The 21,135-nt window shown below is 34.5% G+C and overlaps 1 pseudogene across 1 annotated transcript in view; it reads left to right on the top strand.

Annotated features, from left to right (window-relative positions):
• The window catches only part of LOC309830530 (YEATS domain-containing protein 4-like), a 149,926-nt pseudogene extending 138,349 nt beyond the window's left edge, over window positions 1–11,577 (top strand). The window contains exons 2-4 of the transcript in view: window positions 10,607–10,790; window positions 10,949–11,201; window positions 11,466–11,577. The product of the transcript in view is annotated as a YEATS domain-containing protein 4-like (transcript). The remainder of the gene's footprint in view (window positions 1–10,606; window positions 10,791–10,948; window positions 11,202–11,465) is intronic.
• Window positions 11,578–21,135: the final 9,558 nt, after the last annotated feature.

The following is a 21,135-nucleotide window of genomic DNA, read 5'->3' on the forward strand; positions in this document are numbered from 1 at the left end:
TCATAAGATATTACTATAAGCAATAAATTGACAACCCACAAGAAATGGATAGATTCCTAAAATGTACAATCTTCCAAGACTGAATCAGGAAGAAATAGGAAATATGACCAAACAGTTTACCAGTATTGAAATTGAACCAGTAATAAATACATCCCAACAAACAAATCCAAGACCACAAGCCTTCACAGGTGAATTCTACCAAACATTTAAAGAAGAGTTAACATCTATGCTTCTCAAATTATTCCAAAAAACTGAAGAGAAAGGAATACTTCCAAGCTGATTCTCCAAGGACAACAACACCCTGACACAAAAACCAGTCAAAGACACCACAAAAAAGAAAATTACAGGCCAATATCACTGATAAAAATAGATACAAAAACCCTCAACAAGATATTAGTAAACCAAATTCAACACACTATGTGAAAAGAATCATACACCATGATCAAGTGAGATTTATGTCATAGATACCAGAGACCTCAGTATCTGTAAGTCAATCAATATGATACACCACATTAACAAGTTGAAGAGTAAAAATCTCAATAGATTCAGAAAAAGCTGTAGATGAAATTCAACATCCATTTATGATAAAAACTCTCCACAAAGTGGTTACAAAGGGAACATACCTCAGCATAATAAAGGCCATATGTGGCCAATATCATGCTCAACAATGAAAAGCTAAAAGCATTTCCTCAAAGATCAGGAACAACACAAGGATGCCCACTCTCACTACTTTTTTACATATCATTGGAAGTTCTAGACACAACAATCAGACATGAAAAAGAAATAAAAGGAATTCCATTGGAATTGGAAAGGAAGATGTAAAACTGTCATTGTTTGCAGATGATACGATACTATATATAGCAAATTCTTGGAAAGGAAGAGGGAAGAAGTAAAGGAAAGGAAAAAGTAAAACTGTCATTGTTTGCAGATGATATGATACTATATATAGCAAATTCTTAAGATGCTACCAAAAAGGCTATTAGAACTAATAAATACATTCAGTAAGGTTGCAGGATACAAAATTAATATACAGAAATATGTTGCATTTCTATACACTAATAACAAACTATTAGAAAGTAAAATTAAGAAAGCAATACCATTTACAATTGCATCTAAAAGAATAAAGTACGTGGGAAGAAATCTAACCAAGGAGGTAAAAGACCTGTACTTGGGAAACTATAAGACATTGATGAAAGAAATTGAAGATGACAAAAACAGTTGAAAAAATATATGGTGCTCATGGATTGATAGAATTAATATTGTTAAAATAACCATATTCCCCAGGGAAATTTACAGATTCAGTGCAATCTCTATCAAAATACCAATGACATTTTACACAGAGCTGGAACAGATAATTCTAAAACTTAAGTGGAAAGAAAAAAGACCCTGAATAGCCAAAACAATCTTAAGAAAAAAAAAAAAGAACAAAGCTGAAGGTATCTTGCTCCCTGTTTTTGGGCTATACTACAAAGCTACAGTAATCAAAACAATATGGAACTGGCACAAACACAGACACATAAATCAAGGGAACAGAGTAGAGAGCCCAGAAATAAACTCATGCTTATATGGTCAATTAATCTATGACAAAGGAGGCAAGAATAAACAGAACTTCTGCAATAAATGGTATTGGGCAAACAGGACAGCTACATGCAAAAGAATCAAACTGAACTACTGTCTCACAACATATACAAAAAATAAAACCAAAATGTATTTAAAACTTAAATGTAGGACCTGAAACCATAAAACTCCTAGAAGAAAACATAGGCAGAATGGTTTTTGACATTGGTCTTAGCAATATTCTTTTGGATCTATCTCCTCAGACAAGGAAAACAAAAGCAAAAATAAACAAATGATACTACATCAAACTAAAAACTTTTCCACAGTGAAGAAAACTATGGACAAAACAAGAAGATAGCTTGCTAATGGGTAAATATTTTTGCAAGCAATATATCTGATAAGGGGTTAATATCCAAAATATACAAAGAACTCATACAACTCAACATCAAAAAAACAACTTGATAAAAATAGGCATAGGATCTAAGTAGACATTTTCTCAAGAAAGACATACAGATGGCCAACAGACACATGAAAATATTCTCAGCATCAATAATCATCAGGAAAATGCAAATCAAAACTACAATGATAATTCTATTTTTAGTTAGTTTTTTTTTTCCCAGCAATCCCACTACTGAGAAAACTATAATTCAAGAAGGCACATACACCCCAATGTTCATTGCAACACTATTTATAATAGTCAGGTCATGGAAGCAACCTAAATGTCCATTGATGGATGGATAAAGAAGATGTGGTATATACAGTGGAATATTACACAACCATAAAAAGGAATGAAATTGGGTCATTTGTAGAGATGTGGATGGACCTAGAGACTGTCAGACAGTGAAGTAAGTCAGAAAGAGAAAAACAAATATTGCTTATGAACACATATATGTGGAATCTAGAAAAATGGTACAGATGAAACTGTTTGCAAGGCAGAAATAAACAGAAGCAGAGGACAAACATACGAACACCAAGGGGGGAAAGGGGGGGTGGGATGAATTAGGAGACTGGGATTGACATATATACACTAATAAGTATAAAACTGATAATTAATGAGAACCTGCTGTATATCACAGGGAACTCTATTTAATGCTCTGTGGTAACCTAAAAGGGAAGGAAATTCAAAACAGATGGGATACATGTATACATATAGCTGATTCACTTCACTGTACAGCAGAAACTAACACAACATTATAAAGCAACTATACCCCAATTAAAACACACACACACACACACACACAATGAGATACCACATGGTACATGTCAGAATGGCTATATCAAAAAGATAAAAGTAAGAAGTTTTGGTGAGGATGTAGAGCAAAGGGAATCTTTGAGTGCTGTTGGTGGGATTGTAAACTGGTGCAGACTCTTTGGAAAACAGTATGGAATGTTCCTCAAAAATTAAAAAGAGAACTGCCATATGATCTAGTAATTTATCTTTTGGGTGTTTACCTGAAGAAAACAGAAACTCTAATTATAAATAATGCATGTATTCCAATGTTTTTTGCAGCATTATATATAATAGACAAGAAATGGAAGCAACCTGTGCCCATAGATGAGTGGATAAAAAAGTTGTGACATATATATATATATATCAAGGGAACAGAGTAGAGAGCCCAGAAATAAATAAGTGAGGAAGATTAAGAGGTCCTGTTATAAAATAAATGAAACACAAGGATGTAATGTACAGCACAGGGAGTATAGCCAATAATATTGTGATAACTTTGTATAGTGACAAATGTTAACTAGATTGTCATGTTGGTCATTTTGTAATGCATAAAAATATTGAATAACTATGTTGTACACCTGAAAGTAATATAATATTTTAAGTCAATTACATTTCAATAAAAAAGCAAGAATGTGTGAAAGAATTATCACCCCAACAATTTAATATTATACAGGAAGTCCAGGCAGTATCAAGATTGAAAAGACATTTCACAGTTGGAATAAATATGCTATTTATAAATATCATTATGATTATCTATATAGAACATACTAAGATTTTTGAGAAGGAATAAAAGAATTAGTAGAAACGGGGCTTCCCTGGTGGTGCAGTGGTTGAGAGTCTGCCTGCCGATGCAGGGGACGCGGGTTTGTGTCCCAGTCCGGGAGGATACCACGTGCCACAGGGCGGCTGGGCCCGTGGGCCATGGCCACTGAGCCTGTGTGTCTGGAGCCTGTGCTCTGCAGTGGGAAAGGCCACAACAGTGAGAGGCCCACGTACCGCAAAAAAAAAAAAAAAAAAAAAAAAGAATTAGTAGAACTCAGCAAATTTTTTGGATATAATATACATTATCAAATATCAATAGTATTTTTACTATTTTTTACACATACTAATAAAAATTATAAAAATAAAATATGAAAAAATAAATTCATATTAGCAAAATAAACTATAAACTATATACTATTCCTGATATACTCAGGAACAAATACAACAAAACTATAGGTATTTAAAAGAGAAAATTACAATATATTTTTGAAAACTTACAAGAGAATAATGATTATGATAGTTACTGGGTTATTTAAAATGTGTCAGTTCTCCAAATTCACATGAAAATGTCCAAGCATGCAAATCTTATTTATATTTATTTATTTATTTATTTATTTATTTATTTATTTTTGGCTGTGTTGGGTCTTCGTTACTGTGAGAGGGCTTTCAGTAGTTGCAGCAAGTGGGGGCCTCTCTTCATCGTGGTGCACGGGCCTCTCACTGTTGTGGCCTCTCTTGTTGTGGAGCACAGGCTCCAGATGCTCAGGCTCAGTAGTTGTGGCTCATGGGCCTCGTTGCTCTGCGGCATGTGGGATCTTCCCACGCCAGGGCTCGAGCCCGTGTCCCCTGCATTGGCAGGCAGATTCTCAACCACTGTGCCACCAGGGAAGCCCCAAGCATGCAAATCTTAAAGCAAACAAAAATCAAAGAGAGAAGACTTGCCCTAGTGAGTTCAAGGTTCAGTATAATGCTATCTTTCCACAGTAATTAGAACAGAATAATGTTGGTGCAAGGATGATCAGAAGAGACACTGACAATTGTATGGACAATGTTATACTTTAGAAGATGTAGTAGAAATTTGGGGGTAAAATAAGAATGCTTTAACAAACTGTGTTTGAGAAAATTGCCTTTCTTTTTTTATATACAACAGGTTCTTATTAGTTATCCATTTTATACATATTAGTGTATATATGTCAATCCCAATCTCCCAATTCATCACACCACCACCACCCCACCTCCACTTTCCCCACTTGTGTCCATGTTTGTTCTCTACATCTGTGTCTCAATTTCTGCCCTGCAGACTGGTTCATCTGTAGCATTCTTCTAGGTTACACCTATATGCGTTAATATACAATATTTGTTTTTCTCTTTCTGACTTACTTCACTCTGCATGATAGTCTCTAGGTCCATCCATGTCTCTATAAATGACCCAATTTCATTTTTTTTATGGCTAAGTAATATTCCATTGTATATATGTACCACACGTCTTTACCCATTTGTCTGTCAATGGGCATTTAGGTTGCTTCAATGATCTGGCTACTGTAAATAGTGCTGCAATGAGCATTGGGGTTCATGTGTCTTTTTGAATTATGGTTTTCTCAAAAACCATGGGTATATGCCCAGTGGTGGGATTGCTAGGTCATATGACAATTCTATTTTTTGTTCTTTAATAACCTCCATACTGTTCTCCATAGTGGCTGTACCAATTTCCATTTCCACCAACAGTGCAAGAGGGTTCCCTTTTCTCTTTCTTTGTAGATTTTTTGATGATGCCCATTCTAACTGGTGTGAGGTGATACCTCATTGTAGTTTTGATTTGCATTTCTCTAATAATTAGTAATGTTGAGCAGCTTTTCATGTGCTTCTTGGCTATCTGTATGTCTTCTTTGGAGAAATGTCTATATAGGTCTTCCTCCCATTTTTGGATTGGGTTTTTTTTTTTTTTTTAATATTGAGCTGCATGAGCTGTGTATATATTTTGGAGATTAATCCTTTGTCCGTTGATTCATTTGCAAATATTTTCTCCAGTTGTGTGGGTTTTCTTTTTGTTTTGTTTGTAGTTTCCTTTGCTTTGCAAAAGCTTTTAAGTTTCATTAGGTCCCATTTGTTTATTTTTTTTTTATTTCCATTATTCTAGGAGGTGGATCAAAAAAAGATCTTGCTGTGATTTATGTCAAAGAGTATTCTTCCTATGTTTTCCTCTAAGAATTTTATAGTGTCCGGTCTTACATTTAGGGCTCTAATGCATTTTGAGTTTATTTTTGTGTATGGTGTGAGGGAGTGCTCTAATTTCATTCTTTTATATTTAGCTATCCAGTTTTCCCAGCACCACTTATTGAAGAGGTTGTCTTTTCTCCATTGTATATCCTTGCCTCCTTTGTCATAAATTAGTTGACCATAGGTGCATGGGTTTGTCTCTTGGCTTTCTATCCTGTTCCATTGATCTATATATCTGTTTTTGTATCAGTACCATACTGTCTTGATTATTGTAGCTTTGTAGTGTTGTCTGAAGTCAGGGAGTCTGATTCCTCCAGCTCCATTTTTTTTCCCTCAAGACTGCTTTGGCTATACGGGGTCTTTAGTGTCTCCACAAAAATTTTAAGATATTTTGTTCTAGTTCTGTAAAAAATGCCATTCATAATTTGATAGGGATTGCATTGAATCTGTAGATTGCTTTGGGTAGTATAGTCATTTTCACAATATTGGTTCTTCCAATCCAAGAACATGGTAGGTCTCTCCATCTGTTGGTATCATTTTTAATTTCTTTCATCAGTGTCTTATAGTTTTCTGCATACAGGTCTTTTGTCTCCCTAGGTAGGCTTATTCCTAGGTATTTTATTCTTTTTGTTGCAGTGGTAAATAGGAGTGTTTCCTTAATTTCTCTTTCAGTTTTTTGACCATTAGTGTATAGGAATGCTAGAGATTTCTGTGCATGAATTTTGTATCCTGCAACTTTACCCAATTAATTGATTAGCTTGAGTAGTTTTCTTGTGGCATGTTTAGGATTGCTATGTATAGTATCATGTCACCTGCAAACATTAACAGTTTTACTTCTTCTTTTCCAATTTGTATTTATTTTATTTCTTTTTCTTCTCTGATTGCCATGGCTAGGACTTCCACTGCTATGCTGAGTAATATTGGCAAGAGTGGACATTCTTGTCATGTTCCTGATCTTAGAGGAAATGTTTTCAATTTTTCACCATTGAGAATGATGTTTGCTGTGGGTTTGTCATATATGGTCCTTATTATGTTGAGGTAGGTTCCCTCTATGCCCACTTTCTGGAGAGTTTTTATAATAAATTGGTGTTGAATTTTGTCAAAAGCTTTTTCTGCATCTATTGAGATGATCATATGGTTTTGTTCTTCAATTTGTTAATATGGTGTATCACATTGATTGATTTGTATATATTGAAGAATCCTTGCATCCCTGGCATAAATCTTGCTTGATCATGGTGTATGATACTTTTAATGTGTTGTTTGATTTTGTTTGCTAGTATTTTTTTGAGGATTTTTGCATCTATATTCATCGGTGATATTGGTCTGTAGTTTTCTTTTTTTGTGGTATCTTTGTTTGGTTTTGGTATCAGGGTGATGTTGACCTCATAGAATGAGTTTGGGAGTGTTTCTTCTACAAATTTTTGGAAGAGTTTGAGAAGGATGGGTATTAGCTCTTCTCTAAATGTTTGATAGAATTCACCTGTGAAGCCATCTGGTCCTGGATTTTTGTTTGTTGGAAGATTTTTAATCACACTTTCAATTTCATTACTTGCGATTTCTCTGTTCATATTTCCTCTTTCTTCCTGGTTCACCCTTGGACATTTGTCCATTTCTTCCAGGTTGCCCATTTTACTGGCATAGAGTTGCTTGTAGTAGTCTCTTAGGATGCTTTGAATTTCAGTGTCTGTTGTAACTACTCCTTTTTTATTTCTAATTTTATTGATTTGAGTCCTCTCCCTCTTTTTCTTGATGAGTCTGGCTAATTTTTTTTTTTTTTTTTTGCAGTAGGAGGCCTCTCACTGTGGTGGCCTCTCCCATTGCGGAGCACAGGCTCTGGACGCGCAGGCTCAGCAGCCATGGCACACGGGCCCAGCTGCTCCGTGGCATGTGGAATCTTTCCGGACCGGGGCACGAATCTGTGTCCCCTGCATCGGCAGGCGGACTCTCAACCACTGCACCACCAGGGAAGCCCTGGCTAATTGTTTATCAATTTTGTTTATCCTCTCAGAGAACCAGCTTTTAGTTTCATTGATCTTTGGTATTGTATTGTTTGTTTCTATTTCATTTATTTCTGCTCTGATCTTTATGATTTATTTCCTTCTACTAAATTTGGGTTTTTCTTTTTCTTCTTTCTCTAGTTCCTTTAGTAGTAAGGTTATATTTTTTTATTTGAACTTTTTCTTGTTTCTGGAGGTAGGCTTGTATTGCTATAAATTTCCCTGTCTGAACTTCTTTTGCTTCATCCCATAGGTTTTGGATCATCATGTTTTCATTGTAATTTGTCTGTAAGTATATTTTGATTTCCTCTTTGATTTCTTCAGTGATCTCTTGGTTATTTAGTAATGTAATGTTTAGCCTCCATGTGTTTTATGTTTTTTTCCCCATAATTGATTTCTAATCTCATAGTGTGGTAAGAAAAGATGCTTGATATGATTTCAGTTTTCTTAAATTTACTGAGGCTTGATTTGTGAGCCAAGATGTGATCTATCATGGAGAATGTTCCATGCACACTGAGAAGAAAGTGTGATCTGCTGTTTTGGGATGGAATGTCCTATAATTATCAATTAAATCTATATGGTCTACTGTGTCATTTATAGCTTGTGTTTCTTTATTAATATTCTATTGGGATGATCTGTCCTTTGGTGTAAGTGAGGTGTTAAAGTCCCCCACTATTATTGTGTTACTGTTGATTTCCTCCTTTATAGCTGTTAGCAGTTGCCTTAAGTATTGTTCCTATGTTGGGTGCATATATATTTATAATTTTTATATCTTCTGCTTGGATTGATCCCTTGATCATTATGTAGTGTCTTTTCTTGTCTCCTGTAACTTTCTTTATTTTAAAGTCTATATTATCAGATATGAGTCTTGCTACTCCAGCTTTCTTTTGATTTCCATTTGCATGGAATATCTTTTTCCATCCCCTCACTTTCAGTCTGTATGTGTCCCTACATATGAAGTGGGTCTCTTATAGACAGCATATATATGGATCTTGTTTATGTATCCATTCAGCAAGCCTGTTTCTTTTGGTTGGAGCATTTAATCCATTCACCTTTAAGGTAATTATTGATATGTATGCTCCTATTACCATTTTCTTAATTGGTATGCATTTGTTTTGTTGGTACTTTTCTTCTCTTGTGTTTCCCACTTAAAGAAATTCCTTTAGCATTTTTGTAGAGCTGGTTTGGTGGTGCTGAATTCTCTTAGCTTTTGCTTGTCTGTAAAGCTTTTGATTTCTCCATCAAAACTTAATGAGATCCTTGCTGGGTAGGGTAATCTTGGTTGTAGTTTCTTCCCTTTCATCACTGTAGTTATGTCATTCCACTCCCTTCTGGCTTGTAGTTTCTGCTGAGGAATCAGGTGTTAACATTATGGGAGTTTCCTTGTATGTTATTTGTCATTTTGCCCTGGTTGCTTTCAATCATTTTTCTTTGTCTTTAATTTTTGTCAGTTTGATTACTATATGTCTTCATGTGTTTCTCCTTGGGTGTATCCTGCCTGGGATTCTCTGCACTTCCTGGACTTGGGTGGCTATTTCCTTTCCCATGTTAGGGAAGTTTTTGACTATAATCTCTTTAAATATTTTCTTGGGTCCCTTCTCTCTCTCTTCTCCTTCTGGGACCCCTATAATGCATATGTTGTTGTGTTTAATGTTGTCCCAGCAGTCTCAGGGTGTCTTTATTTCTTTTCATTCTTTTTTCTTTATTCTTTTCTGTGGCAGTGAATTCCACCATTCTGTCTTCCAGGACACTTATCCCTTCTTCTGCCTCAGTTATTCTGCTATTGATTCTTTCTAGTGTATTTTTCATTTCAGTTTTTGTATTGTTCACATCTGTTTGTTTGTTCATTAATTCTTCTAGGTGTTTGTTCTTTAATTCTTCTAGGTCTTTGTTAAACATTTCTTGCATCTTCTTAATCTTTGCTTTTCTGAGGTCCTGGATCATCTTTGCTATCATTATTCTGAATTATTTTTCTGGAAGATTGCCTATCTCCACTTCTTTTCATTGTTTTTCTGGGGTTTTATCTTGTTCCTTTGTCTGGTACATAGACCTCTGCCTTTTCATCTTGTCTGTCTTTCTGTGAGTGCAGTTTTTGTTCCACAGGCTGCAGGATTGTAGTTATTCTTGTTTCTGCTTGAGACAGTTGGCTTTCTATTTGGAAGAAAAAAGCAAAATAGCATTTTATTCCTGTATTGAATCAAATACAAAATAAATATCAATTGGGTTAAAGACTCAAGAAGCAAAACTTTGTAACGTTTAGTAGAAATTATAAGAGATTGACTTTAAGATCTCAGGTAGTAAAAGATCTCTTAACTCAGACTCAAAAGAAAATAATCATACACAAAATAAGACTTATTTTTGTATAAACTTCAAACACTTCATAACAAAGGAATCCAAGAACACTAAAAATTAAAAGATAAGTAACAACCTATGTAAATATATTTGCTTCATAAAACAAACAAGGAATTAATTTTGGGGAAAAAATGTATGACCTCCCACATGAATCAGTAGGAAAAGGAAATGCAACACAATAGAAAGTAGATATAGGCTATGAATAAGCAATTCACAGAAGAATAAAATGTAATTTTTACTAAGCATATGAAGTTGTTCAATCTCATAAGAATAGAGAAAAATATAAAATAAAACTATAATGAGGAATGCTGCCAATGTTGAGGATTTGGTGGTTCCTCAGTGTCCTGAGTCCTGCTGGCTTATTCTCCTTTAGCCAGAAACCCTCCTCCTGGGCCTGTGTGGGAGGAGCAGGGCCTCTGAGGGATGCTGTGAGCCTGCTGGCCCTGGTCTCTCCTTAGCAGTGGAGGCTTTTCAGTAGGACAATTTGTTCAAGAGAAGGGCCGAATTTGGGCTTGACTCTGGCAAGAGAGTGAAGGAGGTTACTATCATTAAACCAATAGTTTATGGTAATGTTGCTCAATATTTTGGAAAGAAAATAGAAGAGGATGTTCACACCCATCAGTGGACAGTATATATAAAATCATATATTCAATAGAAATGAGGATATTTCAGCATATGTGAAGAAAATCCATTTTAAATTACATGAAAGTTATGGCAGTCCTTTTAGAGTTGTTACTAAGCCTCCATATGAAATTACTGAAACAAGATAAGGTGAATTTGAAATAATCATCAAAATATTTTTCATTGATCCTAATGAAAGACCTTAATATTGTAATATTTATTAAAGCTATTTCAATCAAACACCAAAGCAATGCTGGGAAAAAAGTCAGTGGTTTCAGAGTTCTATGATGAAATGATATTTCAAGACCCAACAGCAATAATGCACCAATTATTAACATCTTGTCAGCTTACTTTAGGAGCCTATAAGCATGAAACAGAATTTGCAGAACTTGAAGTGAAAACCAGAGAAAAATTAGAAGCTGAGGGAAAAAAAAAAGAAAAAGAAAACAAGCTTTAACTGAGACAAAGTGAGATAGTAGCATTGACATATATACACTACCAAGTGTAAAATAGATAGTGAGAAGCAGCTGCATAGCACATAGAGATCAGCTTGGTGCTTTGTGACCACCTAGAGGGGTGGGATAGGGAAGGTGGGAGGGACACGCAAGAGGGAGGGGACATGGCGATATATGTATACATATAACTGATTCACTTTGTTATACAGCAGAAACTAACACACCGTTTTAAAGCAATTATACTCCAATAAAGATGTTAAAAAACAAACAAACAAGCTTTGAAATTGCAGAGCTTAAAGAAAGATTAAAAGCAAGTTGTGACACTATAAATTGTTTAAAAAATGAAATCAAGAAACTTGAAGAAGATGATCCGACAAAAGTAATATAAACAGTTCTGAAGAGAACTCAATAATAAGGGAAACTAAAAATAAGATAGAAGTTAGAGAGATGGACTACAAATGCTGTGATGTTTCTTAAAAAAACTGCATATATAGTTGTTTACCATAGATTTCTCAGCAATGAAGTCAAAGTATTTGTACTTTACAAGCAATCTTTAAGGTGAAATGTATGTGTATAAAAAGAATGAATGCTGTATAGGCACTTAATCAATGCATTTTGGGGTTCTATGATATTAAGCACAATTTTAAAACACTTCTATTGCATTGTATGTGTAGCTTATCCTTTTGACAGGCATCAAAATTTCACTATAAAGTATAACTTGTAAAAATTTTGTACTTCCTTAGTAGTTAGAATTAGTGGTAACATTAATGTGCATATTTAATTTCTTAAGTTCTTACCTGCCCCTATCCCATATCTTTTGTATCTGATGTGCCCAGTGTTCAATAAGCCTTCAATAAGTGTAGTTTACAGAAAAAAAAATACACTGAGATACCATTTCATCCCCATCACATTAAGAAAAAAAAAAAAAAGGAACAATTGGACAGTACAGAATGTTGATAAGAATGTATTTTGGTAACGAACTCTGAGACCCTGCTGACAATAACATACATTTTTACAACTTTGGAGAGTGGTTTGTTAATATAAACACAAATATTTGTATACTTATATATATATAAATTCTATAGAGTGCTATTATTATCAAACTGTTACAGCAGTTGTTAAAATAAAACTCACACTTGTGTGCTACTAGAATAAATATATTATCTTGAACATTACTTGGAACATCCTTAAAAATCACCTGTTTGCAACATATATACTTAGGTGACTTGTTTAATTTACCAGTAAGTTTCTCAACTGCCACTCAGTTATATGATGAGAGGCTTCTATTTAGAGTGATAACTTTGTTTTTAGAACAGTTGTCATGTAGCCCTTCAATTTGGCAGAAATTAACAAAAGCAGTTGGCTATTAAAGCAATGAAATTTGTAGAGTTAGTGTAAGAAATCAATAAGCCAAGTTGGATATTAATGGCCCAAGACCCTTCATGGCATGAGAACTGAAACTTGGTGGTATCTTGAAAGGACCCTCAACATCAATTCCAGGGAAACAAATGTGGAAAGTCAAGGGAATTGTCATCATGGCCTGGAGACTAAAGATTTACAGAATCCTGCTCTCCCATGGGAAACAGATTGAAAACTGAAAAAGCCTAGCCTCAGCCTTGTCATGTTACCAAAAAATTAAATCGATGTTCTAGAAGTGAAATTAGCATCCTTCTTTTTAGGCTCTGATATTCAGGAGAGGAATACACTATCTAAAATAAGTCTTGAAAAACTAAGAGTTTCTTCCAACAAGGGCATAGCTGTTGCCAGTTTTAAGAAGCCTTTTCACCCTGGTCTATTGGAAGTGAGCACTGAGAGAAATTCCTTGGGACCCTGCCTAAGTTGTTGGAGGAACCATTTGGACATATGGAAGTAAGCATATTAGAGACTGGTTGATGCTAGAATCTTGACTGTTTCCTTTACATTGGTCCCTTCTCTGGAGATCTGATTCTATTTGATACTTCAGCAAAACCATCCTGGCAGAGGAGGATGGTAGAGAGAAAAAAGTCACCTCTTTGAGGAAGACCTGCTTTTTTACCTTTGTGGTTCATGGCTTCAATTAGAAGAGTTTTAAGCATTGTTTTAAAAACTATAATTACAAAAGTAAAATTAGCATTAATACTATAAAACACACATCTCCTTATATAAAGTCTAGACAGTGTGAGATTCCAAGAAATAATACCCTCACAAAACATCACATTATGTTACCTATACATTAGCCCTCATTGGACAGCTGACCTTTGTGTTTCTTGTATCTCTAGGTGGAGCCTAAATGACAGGGAGATCTTCTGAGGGTGAGGATAAGAGCTCAGGTGTGGCTTCTGGTACTGAGGTGCATGTGGTAGCAGTTAAATGTCAAGAAAGGTCCCCTGACTATTTGTTGTAGGATTAGAATTTCTCAAACCAACACCATCTTTCTAGATATGCTTCTTAAAAATCAGCAAAAAAAGCACTCAAACTCAAGGAAACTTAAGAAAAACTACAAAATGACAAGAAACAAAGAAAATATAAGAGGTGTGTGAGGTGAGGAGATAGAAATTAAAAAGTAATTAAAACTAAAATAAATAGTAGTAGGAGTAGCAAAAGCAATGTATATATAATGTGGTATAACTTAGAGAGTTAAAATACCAGAAAATAAATCTATGGCAAAATTGAAATAAAAAAATAAATAAAATTAAAAAGTAATAGTAATAGTAGTGTAGTATAAAAAATAAAGAAGGTTGAAGAAAGCCATATTTAAATGAAAAAACATCAAATATTGAGAAGATGAGAGATGGATGAGGAAAAGGTGGGGGGATTAATAAAAATTACTAGAAGCAACTAAGGAATGAGAATTTTTAAGAGTTCTCAGATCTGTCCAACTTTTGTTCTAGAGAGATACTGCACCACAACCCCCTACCATGTGATTTCCATGGGCAGAACTTAGGGGTAATAACTTGCCAGCAGTTTTCACTCCCTTAAGGGGCAGGCTGATAAAGGCACTATCTGAAAAGGTGAAAACATGAGTTAATATCACAGAGCTATTTGTACAGTTTCTGAGTTTCAAAAGCAACAGACAATTTAGGCTAAGAAAACATCCTACTTGCTGCCTAGTTGTAGACTGGTGCTGTCTGATCAGTTGTTTCCTATTCACAATAGTTATTTGGAGTGGAGTTTATACTACTCTCCACTATAAGATGGTCAAATAGTAATGTTTTCACATGATTCACATAAATGGACAGGGTGAGAACTTCAGTAGAGACTTCAGCCAGATGCTGAGGAATTTTCCAAGAAGGAAGAGCCTTCATAAATGCCCCAGGGGAAACTATACACTGTCTGTTCACGGAATTTGCTGGAATAGTGGTGGAAGATTAAACTCTGTATCCTAAAAGTGTACAGACCCAAGCTCTACTGGAACTAAATAAAGACAGAATTTTCCTAATAATCTGGAGCTGAAAATAGGGCTTCCAAATGAGACTAGAAATCAGGGATTCTCCCCATCATTCTGTCCATCTTGCCTGAGTGTCCTGTAAATGTAAAACAATGGATGTTATAAGAATTTGAGGCAAGGTAGTGTTTAAATGGGTTTATTATAGATGCTTTTTGATGGTAACCTGCTGTTTTCTTTTTCTTTTCTAGGACCATTAAATGAATTGATGTTGATTGAGGTATCCACTTAAAATCAGAATCACTGGGTCACCAATTTTACTTTCTTTTGGAAAGTAATTGGCAGAAATGGATTATTCCTCCCACAGTATTTTCTAATTTACTCTTCTAAATAAGGGCACAGAACAAAGATGTAGGAACTGGAAGTACTTTTCCTTATTGCATAATGAAATTCAAGTGTGCTGACCTCCTGACCATGATGTATATGTCTAATGATTTTAAAATTACTTTTGCCTGCTGAGTTGTACATCATAGCTTGGGACTAACTAATTATCATTTTAAACTGAACAGATTATATAAACGAGTGTGTTTGTCAGTTTATTCCTTTCTTTGTGTATACTATGAGAGGCAGGAATGGTTTCTCAAATAAAACAAATTAAACATCTGTGCTTAGGATCATCTCAGTGTTAAAACACTTGTTTTCTCATAAAGCTGGTTTTATATCTAAACAAGCAAATACTTCAGAGGAAGATTGTTTTGAAGGACAGTAGGAAGTTCTCATTCTCCACAAAACTAGCTCTTGTTTTTGTTTTTGCTTTTTTCCCAGATTTGTCCTTTTGTCCTCATTGATTTTTTTTTAATTTATATCTACTGGTAGTTGGGATATTTTTGTTTTGATAGGAAAAATGGTTTATTGGATCCTTTCCTCTAAGTGACAAGAAGGGGTTATGCTCCGTGTGAGAGTAGAGTAGAGGCAGGGTTAGTTTGAGGCCCTAAAGGAATAGCCCCCAAAGAGCAGAAAATGTGAAGAGTCAAGGGACATGAGAGGACTGGAGGCAGAAAGAAGAAAATTGTTTGCAGCTGTGAATGTTAACAAGTCTTATATTTGACCCAATTCCTGTAGGTATGGAACATAAATATATAAACACAAGCTAAACTTGGAAAGTGATGCCCAAGGAGAGTTGACTATTATTTCTTTCCTGCTCCCTAGCATAGAGTTTGAATCTTAGTTTGGAAAATCATTTGAGTGATTAACCCTTTCCCTGCTCTTTGCTGCCTCTCCTCTTCCCTGCAACAGCTATGATTCTTCATTGATTTCTTTGTTTCTAGATTATTAACTTGAATGACCAGGCTTGAAACACCACCTGATTTTCTTCTGATCTTACAAACAATCAGGTAAGAACAAGCCACAGTGTGTCATGTCTTCTATTTTTATACTCAACTTTCTTTTCCTAGGTCAAATGCAGACTCAGAGGAGAAAGCTTCGGGGCATGCTATTATCAGAAGAGCAGTTGTACAGGAAATGCTGGAAATGGGTTGGAAATGAGGAATCAGAGAAAAGGATGGTGAGGAGGCAGGTTTTAGTCTAGTGTGTGCTACTAGTTTGACTCAATCTTTTAGCGTTTGGCACAGATAAGAAATAATTCAACCATCATGTTTAATCTTGAGTCTGAGGCAGCAACAAATGACCTGGTGTTAAAATAAATATGTGATCAAGCTATTTCCAAATAATGGTAAATATCAAGTGGAAACCATCAATGAAATAAACTTATCCACTCTACCCACAAAGTGAAAGAAAAAACAGATATTCTCCTTCTAAATTTATTTAATGTAATTTTCAAGCAGCTCTTACTGTCAGAATATACTTTACGTGTACTCCCAAGAAATAGTATTGTAAAATGACCCTGAATGCAAGTCTCATTTTTTAAATGAGAGGATAAACTCTGTCAGCAATAAAGTTATTTTAATTTGTATAGCATTTTATAGTACACATACATTCACATATTCTAGGTCAACTAAAATAAGTAAAATAACTTGTACCTGTGATCATGCATCTTGAAAGTCATGGATCACTCAAACTTATTCTGCTGAGTCAAAATCTGAAGTTATCTCAATTACAAATTAAGCTACAGTCACTTATTCAATGTATTTTTATTGATTGATTCAATTCAACCAGTCAATATAATTCAGTAAGTATTTATTGAGTACCAACTGTGCCCAGCATTTTCATAAGCATTAATAGAAAATTTTAAAAGGAAATAGATATGATACTGTACTGCTCACAAGAAGATTGTACAGAAAGATTGTGTAGGAAGACAATAGTAAAAAGGTGTAAATTTAAGAAAAGTGGAAAGGGAGAAGAAGTGAGTTGCTCTGACTGCCTGGTGCCAGGTAATTTAAAATGTGCTATCTATTTTAACCTTTCTAACAATCATTCAAAGCACATACTGCTTATCTTTTACATGGTGGAAGTGCAAACAAAGAGAAGTTACACAACTTGCCCACCCAGCCCCCAGTGGGTATGGATTCAACTCCATCAGCCTCATCTTCTCCCCATCAAACTTTTCTCTTTCCCAGGAATTATAAATAAATGAAAGGCAAAACTCATTTACTACATAAGTTAATGAGGAGGAGAGAATAGGATTGATTATTTTGTCTAAGGTCCCTGACTGGTTTGTCCATGATATAGTTGAAAGTTTTCTAGATTGAGAATCAAATAGTCTGCAGTCTAGAATTTATCTGTTTTTGTAGACTTGGGCAATACATGTAAACTATGAATTACGTGAACCTTAGTTTTTCTCAGCTATAAATGGATGGGTTAGACCTAAAATCTGTCCTATTTCTGAAATAACACTTTGACTGAACTTGACCCATTATATTACTCAATAATTATATTACTGGATAAATTATATTACTGGATATTTGCAACTCCACTATTTATATATGCAATGGTGTATAATGAAAAGTTTAGAATTTTGCTACCACTTGCTTGCTTTCTCTCTCTGTCTCTCTCTCTCACACACACACAGAGACTTCTACAATGGTTTTGAATAGCTTTCAAAAATTTTTTCCAATGAAGATTTATATATATTTATGTATATGTAAATAAATTTCTATTAAGTAATAAGGATTTCGAATTATAGAAATAAAAAAATTAATTGAAAGAAATTTTAAATATACAGTTATACAATGGATAAATCTCACTCCAATAGGTATGTTCCATATTTTCTCTACTTAAATATGTACCTACAAATTAAGCTAAAAGCAATTGACGCCATGGTGAATTCATTGCATCTTTTAGAATGCTTTTGACATGCTTGACATAAATTAGTCTCATAACAGACATGATTGATAAATTAAGCACAAAACAAAATTCATTTAAATTTGCTGAAAGAACTGGTCAAGAAGGAGTCTTCAAACTGTCCTCGTTCTATTGTTCCACATAAGGAGAAAAATAATTCTACATGAGGTCCATATGAAATTATAATCCATGAAGTTACCAATTTATATATCTCATGAGAAATATCTCACTATTTCTAACTAGAGTAAAATATCAAGTCAAAATTATTCTGAAAATCTGTTCTGGTTTGACCACACTCCATGCACTTGTAAAGACATTTCTCCAAATATTACATTAGTTCATTCTACTCATTTTCCTTTCCCTTTTATTCATTTATTTTAAATTTACATTTGTATAATTTTTAATTGAGGCATAATTGACATGTAACATTATGTTTCAGGTATACAACATAATGATTCAATACCTTATACATTGCAAAATGATCACCATAAGAAATCTAGTTAACTATCACCTTACATAATTACAAATGTTTTTTTTTCTTGTGACCAAAACTTTTAAGATTTACCCTTTTGCAACTTTCAAATATACAATACAGTATTATTAACTGTAATCACCATTCTATACATTACAAACCTATGATGATATTCCCTTTTAAAAACTTCCACTTTTACTTGTTTTTTAAAGGTTTCTGCCCAATATTCAGTAGATAGGCCAAAAGGACATGTACAAACGTGCAGAGAAACACAAAGTTGGAATAGTACCTTATAATGATAACTTTCAAAAACAAGGTTTTCAATGTGAAGGAATGAATGCCTGTAAATTTTGGAGCCAACATTAGAATTCATGGGGAACATGTACTTTCAAAATGACTGGAGATTAATAAAGAAGTGTAAATTAATGGGTACCATATTGTCCTGGCCAGAATATTTGTTGTTTGATCAAATGGAATTATTTAACTAATTAATAAATTTGTATTCAACCAAATATGAAATTGTTTCATTACTAACAATAACGCAGTAAAAGTATCCAAATTATTTCACTTCTTAGGGCTTCATTTTTCTATTTTGTAAAATGATGATGGAGAACGAGATGATTATTAATTTCCCTTTCTAGGTGTAATATCCTGTTTCTTACATAAGGAGTTACTTATTTCTTATATAAATACTATTTTCACTTCAGAGTTGTGGACAGAAAATAAATTGGGATAGTAATAATCCATATGGTATACAAATTTTAACCAGACCAAAAATAAATTAGTAAACGTTCATCTCATACTTGATCTTCCATTATTTCTCCCAAAAAAGTCTTCGTACTTCCTTGTCTTTCAGGTCACAAATAGTTTAATATCTCCCTGGAAACAATGAATCACAAAACTGCTAATTTAGATTTAGACTTATCAGTGTCTGAGCTAAGCTCAAGGAAACTACACAGAGTAGGGTGGTGGGGATAGGGGTTCAGCTATACCTTATCTGTTCTGTCTTGTGGGTCTTTGCCTGGGGAATCATCACAGAGACTAGAAGTCAGCATGAGAGCCCTGGGCACTGGAGATCAGAAAGTAAGACAACAGAAGAAAAAAAGGTGATAAGGAAGCAAAGTAGGCAAACTTCACTTTCTTTAGAGTTTTACCACAAAATGGTAGTAATGGGAGACTTCTTCTGGGAACAGTAAGTCATATTTTCCCATGTTGGGTTAATAAAAACAAGGAAAAGGAAAATTAAACCCATAGAAATATAAACAGTAAAAGAGAGGAATATGATACCAGGCTTTTTTTTGCTCCTGTTGAAGAATAGCAATGTACTGGTAATGTTTACTTTACTTTGAAAGTACCAAATTATTGTGAGGTGGTATATCATTCTATATCCCATGCATCCTTCAAAATGAAATGAGTTATGATTTGAGTATCTCACAGCTTTTAAAATATGTTGTGATTCCCCCAAGGTGAAGAATGTCAAGAATGTTGTTCCTGATGGTAAGGGCTCTGTGACTATGTGCATTACAGGCAGTGACTAAGAGAAGAAATGGACAGACCCACTAAATTCACTAATGCATGGTTTTGCAAACTATCTGTAGGGAGGGATTATTTTTGTTTGTTTCTTTCTTTTATTTTTTCAGCGGTCAAAGTTGGATACAGAGTCCTACTATGCCTGTCTCCTATTTAGCTCAAGCCACAGGCAACTTATTATGTGTATTCAATCATATTCAAAATGATCTAAACCGTCTTCAGGGGAACAATTCAACTAATTATGCCCTTGAATGACAGTGTTAAATTGCTATAAAATTTTTGAAACACCTTCAAGTTCTGTACTTATCTCAGCATATACTAATACTGTTCATGGACAGGTTCAGGGGGCTACTTTGAACAGAAATGCTATTCAGAGTAATTAGGTGATTTGTTAAAAATTTGCCAAACCCTTCTTCAATAAGAACTTGTCAAACTCTTCTCTAACAACAGATTATCTCTAGATTTGGACACAACAACATGAAAGGAACATGAATTTAAAAAATACTGGAATTTGGGGCAAATCATTGTTTTTCTTCTTCTTCTTCTTCTTTTTCTTCTACTGGCAGCGTTATTATGAAGTGTTAAAAACAGCTCTTTCTGGGTCGAAAACCTAATTTCTTCATCTTGCGGTGTTTTCCCTATAAACCATGTTACATTTTTAAATGTCTAGTATCTTCTATGAAGTCTCAGAATTTGAAAACCTGTGGCCTCACTTAGAAACCCTAAAACCCATGGGTTCTGATCAAGCACTAGATGGTTTGCTTCAGCTATTATTTACAACCAAAAGAGATAATCATCAGAAAAGCCTGCATATGTTATTGAAACTGACATGCATAAATTTCCCTCACTTGAGAAGAGGAGCTTGTCAGTTAGTGCATACCTCACCTTTAGAACAACTTCCAGCAACAACTCACTCAAGCCAGATGGGTTCCGGCAATATGTATCACAACACTCAGCTCAGAATAACAAGGAAGATGTTAACATAACAGAAACCAGATCAGCTAGTAAACACGTCAAAAATCTTCCTTCATCCCAAACTAATTCAATGGACACTGGAAAATGAGAACAGCAAAATTCCAATAAACAAAGTTTTAAAAATCAAGAAAGGGCCAAGCTACATATCTAACTTCAGCTGACCTCCATCAGAAGGCCATTGCTTCAGGATCAACACCCCTAGTGCATAATTACAGGCACCCATCAATCAATGGAAAAGGATAAAAGAAGCAGAACCAATAAACATTACAAAGGAAGGAGAGAGCGAAGAAAGAAAAAATACAGTG

The sequence above is a fragment of the Grampus griseus genome (genome assembly GCF_964374135.1).
Source record: "Grampus griseus genome assembly, chromosome: 12".
In the NCBI taxonomy this organism is placed as follows: Eukaryota; Metazoa; Chordata; class Mammalia; order Artiodactyla; family Delphinidae; genus Grampus; species Grampus griseus.